This window comes from Vanellus vanellus, assembly GCF_965231255.1.
Source record: "Vanellus vanellus genome assembly, chromosome: 7".
NCBI lineage: Eukaryota > Metazoa > Chordata > Aves > Charadriiformes > Charadriidae > Vanellus > Vanellus vanellus.
This window is the reverse complement of record NC_138912.1, coordinates 28,177,850-28,188,695: the sequence shown is the minus strand read 5'-3', so window position 1 is coordinate 28,188,695 and position 10,846 is coordinate 28,177,850.

Genomic DNA, 10,846 nt, shown 5'->3' with positions numbered 1-10,846 from the left:
TATCTAAGCTATGACATTATTGCCACTCTCCTGTATTTTTTAGTTTCTAACTATGCTTCCATAAAAGAATGACAGCACATAAGCTGCAGTGAACCATGGCGAATCATATTTGTTCATTTACATAGTTATTTGTTCATGTCCATAGTTATTTCTCAGGCTATTCTAACATTTACACTTTCTTTTCAATCTGGTATTATCTGAATATTTTACTAATATTCTGCTCCTGTTTTCTTTTACAATAGGATCATGATGTACTTTCAATTCATGTTTTTAAAAATCAGTAGTTCATTTATGCACACAAGATTAAAAAACAGAATAAACGTTTGTTCAGTGTTATCTCCCACTATACCTTAGATTTGCAATCTATTGCTTCTAACCCAGAGTTCACCTCTAAATTTATTATACTCCGGGCTTTTGAAATTTGCTTGAAGCTTATCAATTGAAACTCTACAGTCCTAGTAGCAGAAGCTTAAGAAACCGTTTACTTACCATCTGTGTCAAATTAGACTCTCAACTTCTACCTGTATGATCAGAAATAGAAGCGTTGAGCAACTTCATTTTTAAAATCTTTTTCCCAGGATCTGGGGCAGGAGGGAAAGGCTTTAGTAGTGCAGCCAGGTTACTAGATACAAGTTATTAACAGGAAGACACTATTTATTTTTAAAGCAATCTAGTATTCATATTAAAAATGTCTAACAGGTATTAATAGATTAATGTGACCAAATCACACAAAAACCAAGCTGAGTTATGTGGGTAAGAGGACTTGCTTCAGCATATTCCGCAAAACAATCCCTGATGATTTTGAAGAAAGTTTACATTCAAAATCCACTTGGATTTCTAGTTAGGAAAGGCCCAATGAAGTAGGGGAGATCTCCCCTCAAGATAACCCTTTAACAGCTCTCCCTCAGAAACTGGATATGCAGAGGGATAGGAATAGAGCGGCAGAGAATGCATGCTTAGAACAAGAGAAAATAGCAGCTGCTGCTATAACTGCGATGCATTTCTGTTTGCAAGACAGCTTGAAAGTTGCAAGGGCATAGTAAGCACTACTAACTTCAAAAAAAAAAAAATCAAAAAACAAACGTCTAATTCAGTGCCTAATTTGGTGTGTGTAATCTTAACCTCTGTCGAATGACCAGCTGAACACAATGAAACAAGGACAAGCTAAAGAGAAGTCACAGGAGATTTAAGTGAGATTTTTGAGCAAGGTTCTAACTCCACTCCCCAAGTCAAGCCAGCTTTTACTAACCCTATCCTTAATAAATTATCATTTAAATTGACACAGCTACTGATCCTATTACTGTTAGGTACAAAAGCCACTTTATATGTGTAATAATTCCACAAGCATTGAGGTTTCCTTTCAACAGGCCATCTAATGTCTGCAGTTCAGGACTGGGGCACAGTGCTTTTGGCAGGGAAAAAAAAAAAAAAAAGCAACCCAAAATCTCAGTCCTCAGTGTAATTAGAATAAATTGGTAATGAACTGCTTAATATGGTGTGTAATGAAAGGTTGAGGGTAAGGTGAAAGAGAGAACTTTTACCTCTGCTACAGTTTGATAGCAGGAAGACTCCTTTGGATCCTGCAGTTTTACATAGGCCGTTGGTTGAAAAGAAAACGTTGTGTGGGTTTCTATGAGGCTTCTGTGAGAGGCAACAAAAGTTGTCCTTTCTGAGAAATGTACCCAGAATGAGAATATCTCCTGCTGGACAGCTTGGACAAAGAACTGGAACTGCCAAGAGCTAAGGAAAGCTGCCAAAGGAGAGGGAAGAAAATTAAGCAACAGAAAAGCACTAACATTTTATCAACAACATCTTTAGGGCAGAGAACAGCAAACTTACAAATACCGACAGTCACCGTACACAGAACACTCTGAAACAGGAAAGAGCCAGAAATTCCAGCTGGGGAGCACGGTAGAAGACTTTGAACAGGAAACGGGGAGATCACATTACCGTCGTTCAAAATGTACGATTTTCAGAGAGGGCCCAGATAGACAATAAAACAAACAGTTACAATCCTATAACCCCTTTTAATACTGCGAGTGGTAAAAAATGTAACGTATGGACTGGAGTTGAGATGCTCCATGGTCTAACCTTCAAGCACCCTTTATGGATTACCACCTGTAAACTCCAGGAAAGAGAGTCTCAGACTTCACTCGGGAGAGCGTGACACACACGTATCAGACTGCAGACACTTTCAGGTAACGTTTTGCTGCCGGTCACCAATGTCTGGGCTTTGTTCAGTTATTTCCTGGATTAAAATGAAATTTGTATCAATCGTTGCATGAAAAAAAACAAGACTAAGCTATTAAAACTCCTATGCAGAACTACAGTTGTGCAGCCACTCCATTGTTATGACTATGACTTCAAAAGTAAAACCACTTTTTTTTCTTCCATATTTGAGATAAGTAGGAAACCAACACCAGCATATTTCCAGAAAATACAGCCAACGACATGGTACTGGTGATATTAAGTTCCATCCTCAAATAAATTGTCATTTTCCTCCATTCCAAGCAAGCATTCTCACATGTGCTTTTATATGAGTTTGGGAAGGAATTTCAAAGAAATAGCTTTAGGTTTTTTCTACTCTCATGTAATCAGGCCTGACTTTAACAAGAAGTTACACCTGACTGTGGAAACTGAGCTGCTGCATTACTGCCACAGAGAGATTAGATACTACTAAAATTAAGAACATGGAGCCACATGCCATGCTTTGCAGCATAGTTACTTCTCTCATTACAATCTTCAGCATATGCTGCTTCTTCAGTAGTACCCAATTCCGTGTAGTTACATGGAGTACATGTCTATGCATTTGTATATGCATTCTATATTTCAAATAAATGTGGCAGTTATCATATATACCTGTTATTGGAGTTTTTATTTTAGCCTTAGCTGCGCGTGACTGATAGTATCCTGGTTTATTGCTTGGAATTTGCATATAAGAGAATAAATGGCATCCATTTGTTTGCATGATTAGTGAAAGCAGCCCTGTGTGAGGATCTCTTGATTACCATTGACTGTATAAATTATTATAAAAAACATACAGTAGCTGGCACTGAACTCTACGTGGCAGTAATGTACCAGCTCAGTCTGTACAGCCAAGGCTTAAAATAGGTAGGGGATTACATGATGCAGGTGTAAATTAGGAAGGTATTAGGACTGTGTCCCATGAACTTTGAGGAAAAGAAACAAACCCTGAAACAGATGTAAAGAATTTATGATAGACCACAGTTTTGGGAAAGCATGTCCCCCTCTCTCCTGCACGACTGGCAAAAACTGCCCTTCATCTTTCTGAGAACATATTCATGCTTGGTACAGCCTTAAAAATCCACTTATATTTTTGAGGTCATCCTGTCTGGCCCTGTAGGATCTTTTGGAACTGAGCTCTGCAATTTTCCACCCTAAGACATCTGATAGCTGCACTAAAAATAGCCCCGTGGCAGTTCCTCTGTTGAAGATACACCTACTGGTATGTGTCGTGCTGATCATAGTTTACAGTCCTCTTGGACCCTCAAACCACTGCTGATGCCCTAGGGGCTCTAACAGATGAGTCTCAGTGTGCTCTTTAAATGATCATTAATAAGTTATGCCCATGATAATCCACATTAGAAGTGCATCTATTTTTTGCACATCAAATATATACAACTTACTGCGTTCTCTGACCACATGAGGCATGGGGGGTGCAAATAGATGAGGAGAGGGTATGAAGAACATCTTAGCATTGTTTGCACAGCTGTGGGGTCATTTTTTCCCCTTGCATTATGTTTTCCAGTGTTCCTGTCCCAACCAGTTAAATACTCAACAAAAAATTGCCTCCAATAATTTATTAAGAGCCAGTAGTTAGAAGAGCTAGACAATATCCTGCTTCTATGAATACCTACTCACACAGCTTGGAGAAATTTGAACTAGTGTCCCCCCCCCCCCGGAGTTTTTTCCCCCCGAACCACCCCACCAGTAGGGCTGCTAGGATGGACAGCAGTGACTCACCCCTGGTACCTCAGGACAGCCCCGTAGTTACCCTACGGCAGGTAGCAGCAGTGAAGGCTGTTGCAGCAGGAATGATGCCAGGCAGGCTTGGCTTCACGTTTTCCTTGGTATACATCGAATAGTTGCATTCTGTGCGTAAGTAGAATCAAAGATGATATCAAAAAGAATAACAATGCCTGAAAAAGCTTAACTGCAGCTTGATAACTTACCTTAATTTCTCATTAAAGGAAGCTTTATAGACAGCATAGCAGTCCAGATACTAAAACATCTCTCTCTTACCAAGATCAAGGGAGTACAATGAAAAAGATCTAAATTTCAGCACTGCAATATGACCCAATGATTTTTATTTTGTTAACTGTTCAAGAAGATGTTTCTGTTTTTCTCAGCTGATCAAATAGAATTTCTGGAGCAAGTAAACGGATTTAAAAAAAAAAAACCAAAGTTAAAAAAAATAATAAGCAGTCTTTGTTATTCTGCCACCTTCCTGTAGCCTGAAGGTATTAAGGCAATATATCTAAATTAGTCACGTGATATCTCCATTCTTAGTCTTTCCACCTATGGTTTTTAGCAGTGTAATTGTTGCATAGATGAACCAAATGGGAACCTACAGGCAACAACACGGTGAGGCTTGGAAAGGTCTGGCCTATTTCCTTCTTTCAAAGGTAAGTTTGTAAGAATTGTCGTCTTGGAGAAGCATAGACACTGAAGCCACCTCAAAATATGAACAAGAACCAGGCTAATCACATTGATCATAAGCTAAATTGTCATGAAACATAATATGTACTGAATCTGAAGAGAGGAATGGAGTAGGTAGGGTGAGGGGAAGGCATCTTGAAAATTGAGAGCATATTTGATAGCATCTTCCCATAAGGTGCAGGGTATCGCTCCTCTACCGTGCAAGCCTTTTTTTTTTAATCGCTTTCCAACTGCTGGCTTCAACCAGGAGTGGAGGAAGGTTACCCATGCATGTGCTACTTCGATCAATTTATTCTTTAAGAGTTGCCTCGATTTAATGTAAACTTAACAATGTCAAAGTTAGCAACTGCAAGTACTAAAGCACATAATTGATCTTCCTATCTTTCCATGCACTTCTTGCAAGTGTGGTATGCAACACATCATATTATTACCTGACTTTAAACTGGTAACGTGGAGAAGGTCTGTCCTCAGCTTTGGCACTAAAGGTACAGAGAGACAGGGAAGAGAAGAATATGGAAGTTGTTAAAGGATTCAGATTCTAGAGACTTTAACTTCAAGTTTTATTTTAAGATTTTGAGAAGGCAGACAATAAATATCCCTGTCTCCCCCAATCCACTTAATTACCTGTTAAAAAAAAAAACAAAAACCAAAACTTTCCTGCAACTCCCAGAAGGTATACAAAGCTTTGGTATCCATAAGCAAGGAACGCAGTCAGGCTGACAAAATGACTCTATCCTGGAAATCAGTGCTTATTAAAAAGAATTTGGAACCAGCATGATCCTTCCACACACTCCAGGCAATCCGATTTTGTGGCTATACAAACAAGAATCGATGTGCTGGTTTTTAGTGGGACGGCGATTCATCTCTCTATACCGTATTGGTGAGGTGAACTGGAATACCATGTACAGCTGATACCCATGTTTTAATGAGACCAGCCGAAGTTTGGAGAGCAGGGTAACAGAAAGCAAACACTTAAGAAATTAAAATAAAAAAAGCTATTGAATTAATTTTCTTCCTAAGTAATAAAGGTCTCAAGCTATGTGATCTAACAAAATGAAAAGGCAATGTGGCTACAGGACAAAAGAATTTCCATAGAAAGAAAGCACTGTGTAATTGAAAAAAACCTCTTCACCTTGTAGAGGGGGAAGAAAAAAGAAAAGAAAAAAGAAAAATCAATCTGATAACTAGTGGCTAAAGCCACTTTTAATGCGGAGGGTGATTAATCACTGGAATTGATGCCCTAACTGTTGCAGGGGTATTTTTCAGATCAAAAGTATATTTTTAGCCAAAGATATTAGAAAGATTATACAGTTGTTGGCAAAATTCAATAGACCAGAGTTGGTCAGAATAAGCATTTTCATAGTCTCTGCCAGCTTTAAATTCTGTGAAGATTTAGACCTTCTTCACAATATTTTGAGGTGAATTTTTTGATTCAGTTTTCCACACAAAATCCTGCTATCCACTAAGGTATCTAGTAACATCAAGTGTATTTTTAATAAGGTTGCTACTTCACAGTAGCAGAAGGGAAGAAATACGAGTGCACACAAAGAAACAGTTAAACCCAGTGCTAAAATGCAAGCCCGAGGGAACGGAACCATATTCCAGCCCTGTCTGCAGGGCTGAGTGGTCAACTAATTAGGTAAGTCTTTTCATAGACAACTGACAATCATAAAACAGGGATTTAATTTTTTTTCCTGTTCCTTCCCAAGAAAAATACTGAGTACATTGAAAGGGAATAAACCCACACATGAATAAAATACACCAGAAAACACACTATCAAATCCTTGGTCAACAGGTATTCCATGCCTGGAAAAGCTACATACTACTGCAGAGATGCAGGGGCAGAAGGCGGGGGGAAGAAGGTATTTGAGCTTGGAAATACCCAGGATCCCATCATGAAACCTCTTTACATTTTTAAAAGTTCTTCTCTAAGAAAGCTCTTCCCAAGTCCCATCTATTGCCCTAACTACAAGATGCGCTGCTGCATACCAGCAATTATCCTTCAAGATCAAGACTTTACTGTGTGTTGATTCACTATTTAGAAGCTGAAAACAGACAAACAGTTCAGAAGTGTAGTAAGAAATCAATGGGTCATTGTTAATTTCCTTCCCAGTGTCCATTGTTCGTTATGAGATGCTTCAACACAGCCTTTATGGGAGCTCTCTAAGCAACAATGCAGCCCTTCTTAACCCAAGCAGTAACATACTTTTCAAAGTTTCATTTCCAAGAAGATACTTCAGCAACTTAAAGGTTTAAAATTTCTCAGTTTATCAAGATTTTTTTTTTTGGAGGGGAAGAAAAGACTGGTAGGGGCAGCAGTGAAAACAAATTCCCCAAAGAAGGGGAGAAGTTTGGGCACTGAATAAAAAAAATGGAAAAATCGCCAAAACACGAGTTGTGAAAACTCAGACTTCTAGAAAGTGTTCCCTACAAGATCTCACATTTCTTTACAGACAGTAACACATCTAGAGTTACAACAACCTTCTGAGACAGATAAAGCTAGCACTTTCCCTGCAGATTAGTTATCAAAGATGCAAAGAAGATAATGTTCCCAAAGCCTGACTTTGGCTGCAAAACTAAAAGTCAGGTCAAATATTTTCTAGTGTTGGTATGAAATTCATTCAAAATAACAGGCTTTACTAACACACAGTGCTTTAAACATCCTACAGAGCAGCAAAGGGATTTTTTTTTTTTAATGCGGCAGTATAGGAACACTGTCAATCATTTATTATAGGCCCATTGTACATAGTACCGATACCAAAATTCAGTTCTCCACGTCATGTAACTACTTATCTACACTCACCACGGTTTTGCTTAGGAACATAATTAATTTGTATTTCTACAGCAAAGTAATAAGTAAGAAAGAACTTCCTTCTTTCTTAGAGAAAGAACACATCAGGAAGCCCTAATAGGTAATTACAAGAGGATTACACTGCATTAGCAAATATTTTATAGTGTGTTCAATAGGTGTATAGAAATAGATGCAGTATTTTTGGCCAATCTATTTAAATGTTGATATTCGTTGACTCTTTGCTACCATACCTAAGGTTAACAATTGATATTTTAAGAAAAGGAAGTGGTCAGATTTCCAAAACACAAGTGCCCATGCATTGATTTGGTGTAGTCATACGGCTGTACAGATGCTGTGTACCAAACACTGTTAGAATTACATGTTTTTCTCTTCACACTGGAGAAATGTGGTCCTGTAAGAGTAAGACTAAGGTCTGTGGTTTGCTGATTAGAAAAACTGCTGTGTTGCTGTCTATACAAACTGCATTGTGGCCAATCCTTGGCCAAATGATAAATATATATGGTTTACTATTCTACCAACACATAACCTCCATTCACATGTACACTCAAGGGGCTAAATGAAACTAACCACCTTCATCTCAACAGCTACACAATTTAGCAATGTTTCAAATCTATAGCTAAAATTTCAGGCTTTTGAAGCACTGAGGAGATTAAACCAGTGTCTATTTTCAAGACAGTAAAGCAAGACATGCAAAAAAAAAAATTAAAAATTAGGTCATGCACAGAATAATGAATTCCCTTGTGTGCCCCTAGAGATCCCCAAGTTAACAGTAAACGCAAGGGATTTTGGACAAATTCTGCACGACAATCTAGCTTGAGCTGAATCTCAAAAGTCTCATATGGTGTGTCAGATATTGGACAAGGCAGTCAAAGAAGAATAATATTAAATAAATTTGTCCACGGTAAAAATATTCTTTTCCTGTTAAAAATTAGAAACTGATTTTTTTTTTCTGGTCATATTTGTACAGCATTTTTCCACAGAATCTGACCTAATCACAAGTTACTGAAAGATGAAAAAAACCCCACAGCCTGTTACACTTACACCATGTTTTGTGTTGGGTGAAAAGTGGAAAGGAATAGCTGCGTTAACTGCTGACAGATCACCAAAAGCCTTCCAGGAAAATAACCTACTGTCCACGCAGAGCAAGGAACAGAATCACTGGGTCTTAAGTAACCAGCGATCCAAACACACAGCTGGGAGGCACCATTCCAATAGCCACTTTTTAAGCCCCGAAAATGAAGAAGCTGACAGTTGCTACTTATGATAATTGCTGCTGGATAAAATCTGAGTGATTCTCACTTTATCCTTAAGCCAGGTATAACCTGAAGTAGGGGTCAGCAAATTCAGGTATTTCAAAATATACTGCTTCAAAGCAGAGGAAAATACTTTGTAAGTTTTTAGTTTGTCAGAGTATATAGCTTCAGTCAATTCAAAGATTTATAGTGTACAGTACCTGAAAAATTCTAGTAGCCTATAATAAATCATTCCTTTAAAATAATCATAAACATTTCAGTGGGAAACTAGTGAAAAGTTATTAAGGACAGCATAGTCCAACACTGAGTTAAAATTCATTAACCGCTCAGGCAAAGCAGTGTGGTTTCTTTAAAGAAAATCTGTTCCCTCCCTCAGCAATTTGACTACACTAATAAGTTAACAGAATAGGCAATAATAGAGTTTATGTGCTTTTTCACAAGGCATTGTGAAGAGTTGTCTCACAAATATTAACGAGGAAAATAAATAGCTGTAAGCACACATGCGTGTAACCAGAGACGTACGTGCATAGTCCTGCTACAGAAGAAATAATATAAACCTCAAATCTATTCTTCCACAGATGAAGAAAAACAAGTACCAGAATAACAAAATGTCTATTTATGAATTATATTATCAATATTATTATTAAAGATTGGAAAGTGGCTCATGAAATGTGCTGTCATGAAATGAAGGTGTTCTGAAGGAAAGGGTTTCCAAAGTAAAACTTAGCAGTTTACTCCAATCTTTTTAAGTTTTGTCATAGTTATTTGCAGATGTATTAATTTCTCGAAAATTATTTGCCAAATTCTTCCTACAAATGATTTTTACACTGTAGATCATACGGGAGCAGTATATTACAAGGATTGGCTGCTCATTATACACAGCTGGCTTTGCTGGCAATGTAAACGGCGGGGTGTTTTTCTGAGTACACAGATGTATAGGACTTCATGCAAACATGCAGAGCATTGACAAAAAGCTCATTTCAGTTCTGTTCTCTCCCTCCCAAGACTCCTCAGCAGAAGCTATGTGCAAATGATGACTTACATCCAGCTGACAGAAGAATACCAGGCGCCCTGCAAGGGCCCGTGCGGGTGTCCCGCACGGTCAGGCCCCCACCCAGCAGCTAGAGCGCGGACGCTACGTGGCCAGAAATCTCCTACAGCGACGAAGATGCTGATGATAACAGTAACAGGCAGCAGTTAAACGAGAACGAGCAAATAGGAAAATTAAACACGTTCAAGACTTTAGTGAAACAGCATCTAAGCAATGACTTACTAAATTGTGTTTCATTTTGGTCTGTACCATTTAAAAAAAAAGAAAAGAAACAAACCAAAAAAAAAAAAAAAACCACAAAACAAAGCAAAATACAACGTTCAATGGTACCAACACCTCTGAACTTGTGAGTCAGGTTATTCGGTCACATCCAGCCTGCAACTGGCAGTAATGATATATCATGTTCTCAGAGTTGCACGTTATCTTTCAGAGAAGGATATTTTGAGACAAAGTGCCTTAAACCTTTTCCCAAGCTTAGATATACAGCATTATCAGAAGTCCAGTGAGTTTACCAAAAATTCAGAGGATAAGCAGAGATGAGACGGAGAAGAGAGCAGCCTGGTCATCAGGGACACTTCAGGACTGCAGCCAGACTCTGCTGCACCTTCTTCAGCCCCACAGAATTATGCTGGGTTTGAAGGCAATAAACCTAATACCTTTTGTAACTTATAAATTCACATTTTTCAAACTCTTGGTTTGAGACAAAAGCTGGCAGTTTTTCTCTGCTATAAAATTATAACAAGCTTTTCAACTACACAGCACATTTTGCCTGGGATTTCAAAGTTGCTGTGTTCTTAAAAAAAAATTGCAAATACAAAACTGGAAATACTTATACCAAACCTGTCAGGCTAAATAAATACACAGAACAACTCTCATCTAAAGAGAAGTAGAAGAACAAGGGGGAATCAAGAGGACAACTATACTCTGTATTGACTTGTATTGAAATACACTATAAATACTTAAAATGCTATTATGCAAAAAGACAGAGCTTAGGGTTATTAAAGAAGTGATTGTAAAATATAATTTCTTAATCAAAACGTTAATGGGCAT